General features: G+C 50.9%; 1 protein-coding gene across 4 annotated transcripts in view; it reads left to right on the forward strand.

The window, feature by feature from the left end:
* Positions 1-17,394, forward strand: part of SEMA4D (semaphorin 4D) — a 99,974-nt gene that overhangs the window by 24,236 nt on the left and 58,344 nt on the right. For 3 of the 4 annotated variants that reach the window (XM_080915637.1, XM_080915634.1, XM_080915636.1), the window contains exon 2: positions 4,214-4,282. The gene's annotated coding sequence lies outside the window, so the exon portion shown is untranslated. Of the gene's footprint in view, positions 1-2,492; positions 2,561-4,213; positions 4,283-17,394 lie in introns of all 4 variants that reach the window. The other variant, XM_080915635.1, reaches the window with a different exon arrangement.

The following is a 17,394-nucleotide window of genomic DNA, read 5'->3' on the forward strand; positions in this document are numbered from 1 at the left end:
CATCAGTGACACCCCCCCCCCCCCCCCCCCCCCCCCCCCGTCTCCTAACTCTGTAGTGCCGGGATTAAAAACACACCTTCCATTTCCAGGTTTTTACACAGGTTGGTGGGGGGGCTTAGGCTCAGCTCATAATGTTTGCAAGGCAAGCACCTTAACAACTGACACATCTCCTTGCCCCCCCCCCCCCAGTCAGGAAATGGTTTTGAACTTCCTGTTCTTTTTAGAGGTCTGGCCCATCCGTGCGTGCCCCTGACACTGTGACACAGGCTGGTGAGCCTCACAGCCGTATGGTGCACTGTTAAAGGACTGAGAGCCTTGACTCTGCTGAGATTCTCTGGTCTTCGGTTCTTCCTATCATGGGACTGGTTAGCGCCATAGCCTTCTTTCTCCTGCCCCACCCCCATCCCAGAAATGCAGGGAGGGCTACTCCCAACTTTCCTTCCATTCCTGGCTTCCTCCAAGTCATCCCCTGTACCCTAACTCAGGATTGTGTCCCTTCCTTTCTTCTAGTCTCAGAATTTGGAATAAGTAACCTTTAAGTTCCGTTAAGTGATCGAGGGGCTCCTGACTGTGTGTCAATCTGTAAGCCACACACCACTGACATCAACACTGACAGTCCTCTGTCCACACAGCGGCTCCAGGGTAGTGGGAAGGTAACCGGTGCCTCCCATGGGAAGAGCCGACCTGTGTCCACTGGGACTCCATCCCAATTTCCTTTACTTCCTATTGCTTTTTGTTTCTGAGAGGGAATTAGCATAACCCAATGGGATGATGTGCAGGGGCATTCTGGCACCGGGCCTGCAGCTAGGGAAGTATTGAGGACCCCAGAACTTTCCTTCCTCACCAAATCAGTTTCATGAGTTGCTAGGAACGGTTCTTTTACACAGCCTTCTGGAGTTTGTCCAGTGATTTCCTTGTCATTCAAAAAATCCTTTGGCTTCAGAACCCTGGTGTCTTTCGATACTTGTCTAGGCCACCTGAGTTTCCACCAAGGTGGTATCCTTCCAAGGGTGGGTAAAACCTATTAGAGCTTTATTCTGTTAGTCTGCAATGCCAGTGTGCTATGCTCAGAGTGCTGGACTGCTCTTGCTTCTGCTTAGTTGTCGATGTATAATGCCTTTTGGGGCTCCAGTATTCCTCGATTTGTACAAATTGAAATAAAAAACAAGGCTCTGCGTGTTCAGTTCGGTGCAGATGGCTTGTTTAGCATGCTCGAGAGGCTGGGTGTCATTTTCCCCAACAAAAATATGAGACAAAAATAAAAACCAAGTGGGGGCTTAATAAGAAGACTTGGTCGGGGGATGTAAAAGCTGGTCTACTCTTTGGCCACAAGGACTCTGTATCCCCAGGGCTATACTAGTGGGAGGGTGGGGGTCCTGAAGGGCATAGATTGTAGGGAAGGGTTAGGTGTGGTATAGGGGTCAACGTGTACCAGGCATGTCCCAAGCATGGCTTGGGAATCATGGGATCTAGGAATGGAGGAAAGCCTAAGGTTTGGTCCCCAGGGTCTGTTTGAGTGACAGCTTACCTGGGGGTGCCAAGCCAGACCTGGTGGCTCTGTGCTTGGCCTTGTTTGGGTAGATTGGTATCCTGAATCCTGGTGTCTAGAAGGGGTTTCTTTCCAGTGGCCTTTCTTGAACCCAGTGTGGGTTCTCCAGGAGCTCAGGGCTTATGTGAAGCCAGTGTGGTCACCATTGTCACCCGCAGTCCTTCAGAGTGGGATATAGTGTTGGAGGCTTGCTGACCGGGACTGTCCATTCACCCAGATGGGCCTGACACACTTTGCTAGGCCTCCCTGCTGGGGGACCCCATCCCTGCTTCCAGCTGTGTCCTCTGAACTGACCAGTAACCAAGAGAATCCTGCCAGTGGAAGAGTGCTTGAGATGGAGCACCCATGGGTACCAGGGCCTCTTGGGTTGTTAGTAGCAGGACTCTTCCATTGCTGTTCTTGAGTTTGTAGCACAGCAGCCCTCCTGGAGTTGCCTTCTTTTGTAAGAAACACAAAGTGCTTTTCAGCACAGTCACTGAACTTTACACTGGATGCTTCTCTGGAAGAACAAACAGCTCCTTAGGAATGGTCCCAGAGGCCCCTGCAGCACAGACCTGGAATCCATTAGGAATGTACTTTCCTGGGCTTCCCTCCACTCTGTAAGATCAGGGTTTCTAGATGTCTATGGTTGTGTGCATTTAGAGCATATGTATATATATCTAGGCATGTGTGCATGTAGTATGATATGTGTACTGGCTGGTTTTGTGTCAACTTGACACAAGCTGGAGTTATCACAGAGAAAGAAGCCTCAGTTGAGGAAATGCCTTCATGAGATCCTGCTGTAAGGCATTTTCTCAACTAGTGATCAAGGGGGGGGGGGGGCCCAGCCCACTGTGGGTGGTGCCATCCTGGGCTGGTAGACCTGGGTTCTATAAGAAAGCAGGCTGAGCAAGCCAGGGGAAGCAAGCCAGTAAGTAACATCCTTTCATGGTCTCCGCATCAGCTCCTGCTTCCTGACCTGCTTGGGTTCCAGTCCCAACTTCCTCTGGTGATAAACAGCAATATGGAAATGTAAGCTGAGTAAACTCTTTTCTCCCCAACTTGCTTCTTGGTCATGATGTTTGTGCAGGATAGAAATCCTGACTAAGACAGTACATATATGGATGGATGTGTACAGGTTGAATGCTCCCTTACAGTGGACTGTGGCATGTGTCTGCTGGAGTATGTAAGGTAAAAATGTCACTAGCAAAAAGGTGACCAAGTTGTCTTCTGACTCCCAGACCTCACCAGCAGTGTGAGGGCCTGTGGCTACTTACCTGACTGTCCCCTGATGCTCATTCATGTACAGTCATGCATACCTGAAGCGGGATGGAGCCACAGTCCCAGTCTGGCCATCTCTGTCCAGCCCTATTCTCTCTTGGGCAGTTCCACCACCACACAGCATGACTGCCTTCTTTACAGCTGCCTAGGACACAAACATTTAGATAAACTGTCACTCACTCTGGTCACCCGCCGACAGTCCTGGAGGCAGTTTCCATGGCTTTGGTGCAATGCAGAGAATGTCTTTTGACGTATCTTTGTGTCTGAGTGAGAAACAGGTCCTTTTTCTGTTGTGTTAGCTGGGTAATTTATGAAGAAGGGTGCTTTATCCGGCTTACAGTTTGAAGGTAGGATGTCCAGGGGCAGGGTAATAGCATCCACTAAGCGCCTTTTGATGTGGGGTGTCATGGCCAGGACGTCACATAGTGAGACAGACCGAGCGTGTGGAGCATGGGTCTCTTCCTCTTCCTTAAAGCTACTAATGTCATTATGGAGGCCAAATTCTCATGACCTCGTCTAATTACCTTGGAAAAGTCCCACCTCCAAATACCAGCAACACAGGAATGTAGAGATTGAGTGTCACCCTCCTAATACTAGGACGAGGCTGCCAAATCTCAACATAAGGATCTGGGAGGTGCTCTTCCAGCAGTAGCAGGATATATGGCAGGAACTTCCCAAAGTCAGGTCAGTCCTTCTCCCAGACTGTGTTGGGACTTCCCTGAGCCATCCCCATCCCTGGCCCTGGTGATAGGTCACTTCAGGTCCCTGCCCATCTAGATGAGGCAGTGACACCTTGTTTACTCGTTGTGTAGTTAATGACACCGATCCCTCGCCATCTCTGATTTGCCCACTGCAGTTTTATGTTCTGGCTGGGGGCTCTGGGGATTCCAGGAGACCTTAGGAAAGGTGGCCCTGGCATTTTCTGCCTGCTGTTTCTATGCCTCCTTTTGTGTATAAAAACCCTGTCTGCTTTGATTATTATTATTTTTTTTAGACCTACACTTTTGACCACGTGGTTGCTGGAATTGAATTCAGGACCTCTAGAAGAGCAGTCAGTGCTCTTAACTTCGGAGCCATCCCCCCAGCCATTTTTTTAAAAATCAGGACTGGGGCATCTTTCACAGCCCATGATCTCCTGCCTCTCTCCACACACCCAGATCCACTCCGCTGCTCCAGTTCCTGACTAGCCCAGAGAAAATAAGTCAAGGAGGGGCAGACACTGCCACCACCCTTCCTGTTGCTGGTGGGGTTGTCCTGTATGGCTCACCTGGCAGATGTGCTGATGTGCCCCGAGTTGGGCAGACTGCTGTCTTGGGCGTCTGGAATTTTGTGTGCATGTGTTAGTGTGTGCTTGTCTGACTCACTTTGGTTCTGCTCATTTCCCCTTTCCAATTCTTGTTTCAGACCCTGATAATACCACGGAAACACAGCCAAGTTCTGAATACCGACGTGTCTGACAATACTGGTCCCTAGGTGAGTAACTAAATCCACCGCCAAGGAAGATTCCCTTGGGAGGTGGCCCCATGAGTCAGCAGTTGGTTCTGTGCTAGACCTGGCCCTGTGGTGTGATTAGAGAACCAAGAAAAGTCTGTCCGTGCAAACCTATGCATTCCTGTCACAGAGTTCTGTCTGAGTGAGAAATGGGGCATAGAAGGTTCGGTGTGGATGGAGGGAGAAAGGCTGCCTGCAAGGGGCTTCTGGGTAAAGCCCATTCAGATGGAGAATTCCTCACTTGAAGGAAGGAAGGAAGGAAGGAAGGAAGGAAGGAAGGAAGGAAGGAAGGAAGGAAGGGAGGGAGGGAGGGAGGGAGGGAGGGAGGAAGGGAGAGTTCATTCTGTCTTAGTTTAAGGACAAAGGCTGTCATGGCAGGTGGGCCGCAGGAGTTTGAGGCTGCAGTTGGGAAGCCAAGAGAAACAATGTTGCTCTTCAGTTTGCCTTCTCTTTATTCAACCTGGAACCCAACCTCATGGGGTAGAACAATCCATATTCAGGGCTGGTCTTCCAGCCTCAGTTTGAACCTCTCTGGAAACACCCTCACAGACACACCCACCAATGCATGCTTCTAAATGACTCTAAATCCATTGACAATGAAGATTTACCATCAGAACACCTGAGTCAGCACCAACTTCTGACAAAAAAAAAAAAAAAAATCCCCTGTGGGTTCTGTGTTCAGGAGCCTATACTGGGTTTTTGAAGATAGCTGGACTCCCTCCCTAGGGAGCTTCCTTGTTTCTCTCCTGTGCTCCCTAGAGTAGAGAAGTCTGTGGAGGTGGCAGCTCAGATAGGGGCTGGGAGGGTGACATACCAGCCCTTTATGGTCACTACAATTGTACGTTCAGGGATGTGGACATCTGAGGCCCTCTGGGTTTGTCTAGGCCACAGGAGGGCTGTTGTGTGTGGGCCCTGCTGCAAGTGTGGTAGCTATGCCACCCCATCTCAGTAGCTCTGGAAAGGTATTGGTGCTCTTTTGTCATGGGTGGGGCACCATACTGTGAAGGCTCGGCATTCACATCACAGATATAGTCGTCCCCTTATCTGCTGTTTGACTGTGTGCATGTTTGTTCCCCCGAAATCAACCAGGAGAAAGCACAGGACAGTGAAGTGTTTGAGAGCAGGAAGAGAGAGGGCTCTGCTGTTCAGTCCTGTCTCTAGCTGTTCTTGCAATCTCAGTGTGTCTAATTTTTAGAAAGCCCTAGTGTTTCAGTGTGCTTAAAAAAAACACGGAGCTCTCCCTCCACGCTGTGTCACCCCACGGAGGTCTTGGAGGGCAGCTCCCGAGGATAAGGGGGAATGCTGTCGTTTGCATATAAAAGGCTGCCTAGAAAGGAAATACTTAGGAATATTTTGCAGGGCTTTGCAGCGAGGTGGAAACTAAAATAAATTGAATAAATTGTCAGGATCTTTCCCAGCGTGAAGTGGCCCATAGGAGCAGCTCTGCCTGTAGTGGGTCCTGAGAGTGGGGACAAAACAGGCATTGTCCTTCCTGTTGCCCCTGACCCCCCCCTTCTCTATGACGCTATGGTGGAAATCTAGCCAAGAATCCTAGAGTGGCCTCTGGGAGAAGCTGGTGTGTCCAGGCAGGGAAGGCAGCAGCCAGAAGGTTCTGGGAGGCCTGGCTAACGAGCATGGTTTGGGGGTGCTTGGGTGTCTCTTGGGCCTTTTGGGGAATAGTGAGCATATGACAGGGCAGATGTCAGGATTAGGGACAGGTCTTGCTTGGCGGCAAGTTACAAAGCTATAGCTCACCTGGAGTTCTGTTCTTGGAGCTATGCTCTTGCCTGTGGTAAACGGACGTACAGAGTATGGGAGGTAAAGAGGTCTGGGTCCTGTTGCACTCTGAAGCTACTTTAAAATTCTGTCTTTGTTGTGCTCCGGCTGGTTTCCCAGTTCTGTAGCTTTCTTGTGTTTTGTTTTATTTTGTTTTTAAGACAGGGTCTAGCTCTGGCTCTCCTGGAACTCACTCACTCTGTAGACCAGGCTGGCCTTGAACTCACAGATCTGCAAGCCTCTGCCTCTCAAGTGCTGGGATTAAAGGTGTGTGTCACTATGCTTGGTTTCGTTTTTTCTTGTTTTTTTTTTTTTAAGATGTGTATATTTATTATATTTATGTGTCCGTGTTTGTATGTTTGTGTGCTACATGTGTGAAGGTACCCATGGAGGTCAAAAGAGGGTATTGGATCTCCTGGACCTGGACTTACCGGTGGCTGTGAACAGCCTGCTGTGGGTGCTGGGAACTGGATTCCAGTTCTCTGCAAGAGCAAGAAGTATTCGTAACCTCTGAGCCATCTAGAATCTCTCAGCTCCAGCCGTGCGGCCTTACGAAGCCTGTTGTGTGCATGCCACAGCACTGCCCAAGTGTGCCCAGCCCTGGGGTAGGCGTAGCTGAGTGTATCTGCCCCTAAGTGTGCCCACCCACCAAGTGTACCTAGTACTCAAGTGTGCTACCCTCAGTATGCTCAACTGCCTTGACACTGACAACTTTTATATAGGAGGGCGCCTTATTTTTAGTTAAGTGTCTAAAAATATAAGCTTTAAGCAGGGCCACTGTGGATTTAATTAGAAGACAGTAAAATGGGAGAGAAGTTTCCATATGTTCCAAAGAGGGTCTCTCTGGTCTTGTTGGTACAGTCCTGTGAGGCTGTGACCTGGAATAATGCCCAGGCTCTTCCCCCTTGGGCATCCAGGGTCTAGTAGGTGTAGAGCCAAAAGCTCCAAGACCCATTAGTGTACAGAACTCTCACCTTGGTAGCATCAGCCAGATACTAACTAGGACCAGAGTGTAGGTCACCAGCAGACATTGCATGAGAAATGTAAAACATGGTAGGCGGGTCCTCCAGTGTCTCTGAAATGACAGGAGATATACAGTTTGGCACTGTCCAGCCTCTTCAAGCACAGAGGGGCCAGCCCTGATCTGAGACTTGGTATTGGAGCCTAACATTTATGTTAGCAGCCCCAGGATGGGACATACTGCTCTCCCATGCTTAGTGCCCATACCTCCCAGTTCTACAGGTGAGTACCATGCCTGGCCCAGGTGCTGGAGTGTGGCTCTTCCAAGCTTGCTTGGAAGGCATTGCACAACACCCCTCTCTGAAGTGTGTTGAGTACATGTTAGCAGGCCGTATGGTGCATATTTGTGTACTGGATTAAATGACATAGATTATGAGAAAGTATTCACTTTGCTGTCCTGGTCATTCTTGCAATCAGTGGTGTGTGTGTCGAGCAGTGTGGATCTGGAATGCTATGGCTGCCTTGGGTTTGAGTTTGCTCCCATCCTGCTGGGGTTGGGCAAGAATACTATCATTCCTGGGTTACTAAGGACAGCTCCTAAGCAGCGTTCTGTGGGGTGCTGGAGAGGGTCACCACACAGGCCATTTTTCTCTTGAGGTACCAGCCCTGCCCTACCTGAGGTGAGACTTCACCCTGAAGGCCCAGCATTGTGCAGGCATACCTTGTCTTTGTTTTCTGTTGGGGTAAAGATAGAGTGTACTTAGGCTGGTGAGATGGCTCAGTGGTTAAGAGCACTGGCTGCTCTTCCAGAGGTCCTGAGTTCAGTTTCCAGCAACTGCATGGTGGCTCACAACCAATTATAAAAGGATCTGATGCCCTCTCTGGCATGTAGGTGGCATGCAGGTGGCATGTAGGTGGCATGCAGGTGGCATGTAGGTAGCATGCAGGCATACATGCCGACAGAGCAGTCCTGCATTCCACATCATGGTTGTATCCTGAAGTCAGTGGTGGTTTGCTCAGCCTGCATATTGTGTTTGTGTGAGCCCATGCCTTTGTGGGAGGAGAGCCACCTCATAAATACCTGTTACCCCCAATACCATGTGACTCGCTTTTAGTAGCCTGAGAGGAGGGTCTGATGCCTGTGCAGCTGTGGGGACCTGACACCTCAATAGGAAAAGACCTCAGGCACACCCACATCTGGCCAGGCTATTAATATCTCACAAAGGACTCCCATTTCCCTATGGACAGCCTGCGTGCGGTGATGCTGTTGTGCACATGAGCGGAGCCCATGAGAGGAGCCTTCTGGTGATCGGCTTTCAAGATGCACCACTGAGTTCCCAGCTACAAGCCAGGGCCTCACAGATTTCTGCCTGCCGTTCTGCGGCGCGTGGATGCTGGCTCCCAGAGGGCAGGTGGAACCAGGGCCCCAGGTAGTCTGCTGCAGAGATGCTGGCCCTTCTCAGCGCTTTCTATTCACAGCTGCAGGAGAGTTCTCTGTAGCCTCCTGCAGCCTGGCAAGAGGGCTTAGGCAAACAGCAAATGTTAAACTTCTGGGGAAGACAGACCCCGAGTGGGGTTGCTAAGGTCAGGTAGGAGAAGAGATGGTATATGGGTTCATGGAGATGTCTGACATCATATTTAAAAGGGCTGTTAGGACATAGGCCATTTTTCTCTTCTCTTGTGGTCTTCATATGCAGAGCTGGTCCCACGAGGATACTGTGTAGCTGAGTCTTTTGGAGTATCCTCTGAACTAGACATATGGGATGGGAATTGGGCGAGGAGACCACCCCAGATAACCTGTGTCTGCTGTCATCCTCCTCCCCTCAGTAGCCTCATGTTTAGAAGTCACGGCCATCATGATCCTAGATGGTGTGTGTTAGACGGAACCAGGGGACTGCTCATTTGTGCAGATAACATAGACCCCTGAGAACACTGTAGACTGATGTCTTCTCTTCCCCTGGGAACCTGGGAGGCCTGGGTTTGTTACCCATGCATGTGGGGTGGTGCAGGCAACAGTGCATATGGGAGGCACACCCGACTCTTGAGACCCACACTCAGCTGTCCTGAGTTTCTTTGTTGTTTGTAGCTCTCCGCGGGTTGTATAGCTCTCCTAGGGATGTCAGGCGCTGACCCTAGCACCTTGTTCATGTGGTCTTGTGTGACTACCTCCTGTGAGTGTGAGCAGATTAAAGGTCTTTTAATGGAGCGCTCCTTTGGGCTTATCTGGGAGTACCCAAATGCAGCCAACAGGCATCCCCCGGGGTGCGGGAGAAATAGACAGACAGAGGAGTCAAGATGCTGAAAAGAGGATGTTCTGTGGGAATAAACTGGACTCTGCAACAGTGGGCTGCCAGAATGGGTTTTATCCCAACCTGCCTGGGATAAAACCCGTCATCAGACATTGCTCTGAATGTCTGGAAGGTATTCCAATTTTCCCCTTTAACATTGTGTGTGTGTGTGTGTGTGTGTGTGTGTGTGTGTGCGCGCGCATCAGGTCCTGGTTGTGCCATATGTTCTTTTGGAGGTCTGAGGACTCAGAGTAGCTCAGAGTCTTCACCTTTCACCATAATGAAACAGGGTCTCATTTACTCATTCGTTTTCTTTGTGTGTGCCAGACTTACTGACCCATGATCTTCTGGGGGCTTCTCCTGTATTCACCTCCTGTCTCCCTGGAGGGGAATTGGAGTTCCAGATAGATGCTACTGTATTTGGATTTATTTGGATTCTGGGACTCAAAGCCAGGTTAGTGCAGTGAGCACTTTACCCACTGAGCCATCTCCCGGCCCTCCCTGGGGCTCTGATGAGCTCTAAGGACTAAGACGGAAGGCCTTCCCTTGGTCCTTAGTAGGAAGGAAATGCCTGAAGGTTAGCTGGGATCTTAGAGGTCTCCAGTTGCAAATTATAGATCGAAGTCTTCTTAGTCTCAGGGGCCGGGGACCAGTTCTGCTCTTGAAAGAACCTGGGGTACCAAGATCCCCCACAATCTAGGACCCTTTGTAGCCACCACACCCAGGGAGAGACTGGATGTAATTTTTGGGGGTTTGTGGAGGGAATGGGAGTCTAATAGTGTCCTTGACTTTGGCTCAGTGACATTGACACAAAACTTCTATCCTCTAGAGATAATGGGAGAGTCAGTTCCTGTTGTTTTAAGCCTCTGGGCTTTAGTAATTGGTGAGAGCAGCCACAGGAAAACAGGAAGTCAGGATAAATAGCGCTTCCATAGATACTCTCTGCTGCCTCAGAGCTGTCATTCAGAGACCTTGACCTTGGGGTGGGGCACTGCTGGGTCACCGGGAGTGTGGCTCTTGGCTTTGGTAGAACTTGCTGGCCTAGTTTCCCAAAGGATCTTGGTAGTGGATCCCGCTCCCAGTTCCCTCCCTCCGCTGTGGCAGGTGTCTGCTGGAGATCGATGCTGTGGCCACACTGCCTGTCCCTGAGCCCTGGTGAGCGGGGTTCCTATGACCTGGGCCTGTGCTCTTGGCTGATGGGTTGTCTGTCCCTCTTGCTCATCAGCAGGGGCCGAGTGTTCCAGATCCTCACTGATACCCAATTCTTAATTTTTTCCCTTTTATTTATTCTATGTGCAGAGGTGGGGAGTGGGGGTACACACCCCAGGGCACATCTGTGGAGATCAGAGGACAGCTTGAGAGAGTCTGTTCCCTCCTACATGTGGACTCCTCCTGGAGCTGGAACTTTCTGATGCCTTTCCCGGCTGAGCCTCTTCTTCTGTCTTGCTGGCTGCTTTTAATGGAGTCTCACTTGTCAGCCAGGTGAAACCTGTACGTACGCGCTCCGGTCTTTTTCACTTTGCTCTTAAGGTCTGTGGTGTCGATGTTAAGATACAGTGGATGTCCGGGAGTTTTATTCTGTGAGTTTGAATCGCATTGCATGGATTAAGATGTTTAAGGGAGGAGAGGAAGAGGGGAGGCAGGAGAGAGAGGCCTTTCCTTTGGATGGAAGGGAGAGAGAGAGACATCATGTCGGGAGGGGAGGCTCCGTTGGGATCCTCCACTGGAGGATTCATAACTTACGGATTGTTACAGGACAGTTTGTCTTGTCTAGGTGAACAGTTTTTGTCAATATCAATTGATTCTAAATTTATTGTGTGGACTTTATTTACTTATTTGTTTGGTGTGTGTGTGTGAGTGTGTGTGTGTGTGTGTGTGTGTGTGTGTGTGTGTGTGTGTGTGTACTGTGGCTCAAGTGGTCAAAGGACAACTCGCTGGACTCCGTTCTCTGCTTCTGGGATTGAACTCAGGTTGTCAGGCTTGGCGGTGGACGTCTTCACCCACAAAGCCATCTCTGGCCGTAAAGGTGTTTTAGAGGGAGGAATCAGTCCAGCCATGGGTCCGTGTGCTGGCACTGGGCAACAACCGTTCATGTTTGATTTCGATCCACGATTTGAACGTCAGCTCAGTGGTCCCATGTGTTCTTCCTAAGAGGACATTCGCTGCTCCCCGGTGGCCTGTTGACCTTATCCTGTCCTGAGTCACTTTGGCGACAGTTCTGTGGAGTGTGCTGACAGTGTAGCACAGTGATGAGAGGAGATCCCTGTCACGTGTGTGGGATGCTACATGCTCCCTCTGGAGGATACCCGAGAGCTGTGCTGCAGGGGCTTTGCAGGGAAGACCAGGGAGAAAGGAAAGCCCACCTGCTCACTCTCTGTGTCACCAGTAACTTCTAGAAGCCTGTAAAACTAGAACAGTGGACATAGCTCTGCTAGAGGACACTGTATACAGGTCTGATGGGACACACCTGTAATCTCAGGCGGCTCGGCAGTTCAGGGTCAGTTTTGGTTACATGTTGGTTTGAGGCCACGAACAACAGAAAAACCAACTATGAAATTAGTGAAGTCAGAGTGTAAGGCACAGAGTTGGCAGTAACTGGAAAACAGCCTGTTGTAGGCATGGCCACAGGAGACAGCATCTATGTTGGGGACTTGCCCTCCTCCTGGGTTTCCTTTAGGTGTCAGTGGTTTGGCCCTGTCCCGGATAGGTGAGTGCATGTATGAGGCGGAGTGTGTATACCAACAGTTGGGAGTTGTTCTGTGCCCATATCCATGTGTTTGGATATCTGTGACCATGTCCCTGGTTTGTGTGCCTGACCTTTGAAGCGCTAGGCCTGGGTCTTTCTGAGCATTGTTCCTGCCTGCCACTCTGGTGGCTGCACCCCATGGCTTCTGAAAACTCTCAGTGTTGCTGAGCTTGCCAGGCCCCACCCCTGCTGGGAGCATGATGAGGTCAGGCCCACATTTCCCTGTATGTGACCCGGCCGCACCCGAGCTGTGGGTGGAGGTATGGAGTGTTGCAGGTGCCTGACCGGGCACAGGACACCCCCCCCACCCCCAAGGTAGGTGTGGGATGAGGTTGGCCACAGTGTCACTGGGCCGGATCCCGATAGGCGGGTCCTTCTCAGTCAGTAGCTGCTGGCTTGGCTGCTTTATGGAGGCGGTGATGTTGCTGGACCCTAGCTCGCCTATGCAGGGATGAACACCATCTTCCCAACACCCAGCATTCTGCAGGACCAGCAGCTATGGCATTGCTTCAAGGTCAGTGAGAAAAGTACATGACAGCCAGGTCTAAGGACCAGGTCAGGGCTTGGCAGCAGATGGCCAACAGATGGTCTGGGTGTGCCAACAAGACTGTATGGGTCCAGTGGGTGTCAGGGCATTCCTACATACATTGTTCTTTCAGCTTCTCCACAGCCTGGAACACAAATTCTCACCTCTTTCAGGGCTTCTCAATTTGTGGGCTTTGCCCTGGGGCAGGAAGGGGGGTCACATTCCGCTGTTACCTAGCAAGTCTCACCAGGAAGTAGTGGGGAGTTTCCCAGGGGGCCCAGAGGGCTGCAGGTGGGCCTTCTAGACTGTGAGTTTCAGTCTGGGGAGAAGCAGCTTCCTGGGGTTAGAGGAAGGAACTGGGCAGGTGATGTGTAGGCCTGCCTTCCTGCTCTTCTGCCTCTGTGGCTTGGATTTTTGTGGGGTTAAGCCCTCCTCTGCTTGGTGGGGTCTTTCTTAAAAGGCTCTTTTCAAGCTTCCCCTGAACAGCATGTGGGGAAGTTTGGCCCGAACTACACTCTTTATTTCTTTAATGACTTCCTGATCCCCTCTCCTCCTGCTGTGAGCATCTCAGCTCTCTGACCCTTTGCTGTCTCTTGGTTTCCTCATTCTCTTTGTGCTCTTGTGACATAAGGGACCAGTTCCACAGTCCTTGCAGAAATGCTTGAACTGAGTCAGGCAGGAGAGCTGTTGAGGCTGGGCTAAGGTGCTGCAGCCCCTCCCTTGCTTGGCCTACATAGTTGTCTAAGCCCCTTCTATTGCTCCACCTCCTGGCCTTGATGCAGGCAGTTGGACAACAAAGTTTCTTGGGTCTGTCTGTGTGCGGTTGGGAGGGACACACAGCCTCCATGACAGACTTGCTGAGTGTTGATCACAGGCCATGCTGTGTGGGATGCTGGTGTGGTAAAAACATAATGGCACCCGGGAAAGCCTTTGGAGGTGGCTGGGGGTGGGGCTGTCTAGAGGGGCTGTCAGTTCTGTCCTGGGCATCCCCATGCCTCTGCTGTGACTGGCCTCACGGTTGCTGTAGAGAAAAAAGGACACATAGCCCTTCCTCCCGTCAAGCCTGCCTGTCGTCCACAGGGACAGCTCCCTCTCCTTTTCACCGGAGGCTGACATTTAATGGATCGGAAGCAAAGTGATTGAGCTGGCGCTGGGAGAAGTGAGAGGCAAGCAGCTGAGCAGCCAGGCACCAGGCAGCCCCAGTCCTAAAAGAAGCCAGTGTTGTCCAGTGCTCTGCTGAGGCAGGGTGGGAGCAGGGGTTGGAGCTCCGAGGAGCTGCCAGGCAGGGGGATGGGTCCTCTGCCCTCTCTTTCCTGTTCTTGGGAACATCCTGACTTGTCCCTTGGATATGACCTGCCATACCTACGGGCCAGGCTCTGCAGAGCCATAAGCCGTGTTGTCTGCTGTGTGGAATTGCAGCTTGCCCACTTGGCATGAAGGAGAACACTCCCTACTGTGTCCTGCATGTGTGGAGGGGGAGGGGACTATCCACCGGTAGGCTGATTGGGTTCAAGGCATTTCTTTCAGGGCATTTCTTTCATGGCTCGGAGGTTAAAAGCACTGACTGCTCTTCCAGAGGTCCTGAGTTCAAATCCCAGCAACCACATGGTGACTCACAACCATCTGTAATGGGATCTGATGCCCTCTTCCTGTGTGTCTGAAGACAGCTACAGTGTACTTATATATAATAAATATTTATGCATAAAAGTAAGTGTGCTTTTTTAAAAAAAAAAAAAAGGCATTTCTTTCAGCATGGTGGTGATTGGACCACACGCACGAGGTAAAGGGTTGAGGCTTCCAGGCGCTGACTGGGTGCTGAGGAAGGACTTTGGGAGGTGACTGTTGTTCTTCAAAGGCTGTACTGATGTAAGTGGCCAGGAAAGCAGGTTGCTGATCAGGCAAGACAACTTTGGGGAGCCTGCACACAGCATGCAAAGCTTCACACTGCTTTGTCAGTGGGAGAAACACTACTAGAATGGAGAACGCACAGAGTAACTGTGCTGACCCCTGCTGGCTCAGGACTCCACTCAGGATGGACCCCAGGCCTCTGCCCAAGCCAGCTCACCTCCAGCATCCAAGTAGGACCGACTGCCTCCGGTCACATCTAGGCACACATCTTATGTACACCCCAAGACGTGTTTCCACGTCTCACCCCCTGCTTGATTCCACGTGGGTAGCTCTGGTCCCCTTGCTGGCATTTGGTGTCCTCCTCGACAGCAGCAGGTACCAAGCTATGTGTGCTTTGGGTGTGAGCAGGTTCTGCACGTGATACTGGGGAGCTGGCACGGGAGACTCCTTTTTCTCAGATCATTTTTCTGGACGGCCTGGTGGCGTTATAGGTGTAACGGCAGACCCAGAGAGTTGAGGTAGAAAGGAACGAACAGATGTGTGTATTTATGCACACAAGTGGGTGTGTGTGCATGCCAGGTCATGTATGTAGAGGCCGGAGTACAGCCTTGTGTGGGGGTCTCACCTTTCATGGGAGACAGATTAGGCAGCCAAACTACTGCTGTAAGGTACAGAGCTGAGGTTTTAATCTGAAGGTAGCTGGTGATATTTTATTTATCTTTTTATTACCTGCGTGTGTGTGTGTTCATATGGAAGCTAAAGGCTGGTTTTGTATAGATTGTCTGGCCAATGAATTCCTGAGATCTACCTGTCTCTGCCTCCAGCTCTGAGGTTATATGCATATGCCACCTGCTTGACTCTTTTATGTGGGTGTTGGGGATCCCAACTTGGGTCTTCTTGCTTGTATAGCAAAATCTTCTACCAAATGAGCCATCTCCCGAGTCCCTGATGGTGTCCGCCAGAGCTGGGTTTTAGAGATAGTTAGGCATTTACAGAAGAGTGGAGAGTCCTCTATGTGGAGAGACTTGCACAGGGGGATGATAGGTTACCAGCCATCCATCTGGGGGCCTCATGTTCTCCCCAGAAATTCTCAGTAGTTGATGGATTGACAGCCCGAAGCCCTCAAGTGTTGGAGCCTTCTGAGTCTGAGAACTTGTAGCTTTTTTGCTCCTGATTCTGGTGGCCAGAGGTGTGTGGTCGAAGGTGCTTGAGTTTTAAGTGTAACTACTCTGGGCTTCAGCACTGGGCAGACAGTGTCACCCTTGGCTCTTAGCAGCAGTGCATGGCAGCAACAGTCATTGTAAGCTAGTGTTACAGTCCCTGTGCCTTGGGTGTTGGGACCTGTGGCTCCTACCAGCAGCCAGTGTCTTAATGGTGAAGCCTGGGGTGTTTCTAGGACTTGGTAGCTCTTCCAACTCTGTGACTAAGGCCTACAATCCTTCCTCTTTGGCTCTCTGCAGCTCTCTCCAAGCCGGGTATGGTGGCACACACCTTTATTCCAGCATCCAATCAGGAGTTAGAAGCAGGTTCGAAGCCAGCCTTATCTACAATAGAGTGCCACGTCAGGCAGAACTAAGCAGTAAGACCCTATCTCAAACCAACTTTCACTACTTTACCATCCTTTGTCTTCTTTGTCACTGGCCACCAACCCTGCAGCCAGTGGGGTGTGTGTGTGTGTGTGTGTGTGTGTGTCTGGTGTATGTATTTGTGCATACAAGTGGGTGTGCTGCATGCCATGTCATGTATGTAGAGGCCGGAGTACATCCTTGTGTCGGGTCTCACCTTGTTTGAGGCAGGGTTTCTCGTTTGCTTCTGTGTACTGGAGGCTTCTGGTTGGTAATTTCTAGGCATTAACCTGGCTCTGCCTCTCATCTCACTGTAGGACTTCTGGGAGTCAGGCACACATGGTTGTGCCCTGTTGCATGTGGGTTGTGAGGATATGAATGCAAACCCTCGTATTTTGCGCACTGAGCCATCTCCCAGCCCCTTCGGCTACCACCTTGGTTCTATGGCTGCTGCTGGTAGCGTCGCCACCGCCACCACTGTTGCTGCCCCATTGTCTCCTCTTGGTGCTACTAGCTCAGCCCAGTCAGTCTATAATGAGAATCTGAAATAGGCAAAGACACTGGAGGGAGGCTTTCATTGGGGCTAAAGTTATGACATCAGAGAATAGCATGGGAAGGGGTCTCCCTACTAACTTGAAAAGTGGGCTGATCAGCCTGGTTACATGGCCTGGAGGCAGGTTGTGTGTGTGTGTGTGTGTGTGTGTGTGTGTCAGGTGTGCCCTCTGTGGTCCAAGTGAAAATACCTGCTTGATAAGCTAGGCATTGCTCAGACTTGTGAAGCTTTGGAGTGTTGCATTCCCAGGCTGGTCCAGACTCTATCAGGAACAGTAATGCCTAAAACATGCTGTGTGTTCAGCCGTGGTTACAGTGGTCCTCTGCAGCTGCTGGAGTGTCTTCAGGGTGCCTTAGAAGTGTCCAGAACAGCCTGACATGAGGGTAACCTAGCTGTTTCTTGGGCCTGTGGTTCCCTGTTCAACACCCATCAAATGCCTGTGCCTAGCAATTTTAATCAATTCCAGACTGCATGGGAAGGATGTTTATGGTAAAGACGGGGGGGGGGGGGATTCCGACACAGAACTCAAAACGCTAGTAGCCTTTAACTGTGCTTAAATAGCTTATTCAATTTACGCAGAATGGTGCTTAACTTTTCCTCTCAAAGTTCATCAGGGAGAGAGGTGGGTCCCCTGACCTGGGATGAAAAAGCAACATCACCATAGGCTTGTCCTTGGTGGGTGTGACTAGAGGTGCCCACAGCCTGATAGCTCCCAGGGCACGGTGGGCTCTGAGGGAGGACGATAATCGGCTTGATAGTTGTGCGTGGCCCATTCCGGCTGAGCCACTGATCAGCCTGGCCTCAAGTGTCTAGGCCTGCCAGCTAGCTAGTG

This window comes from Micromys minutus, assembly GCF_963924665.1.
Source record: "Micromys minutus genome assembly, chromosome: 1".
Taxonomy (NCBI): Eukaryota; Metazoa; Chordata; class Mammalia; order Rodentia; family Muridae; genus Micromys; species Micromys minutus.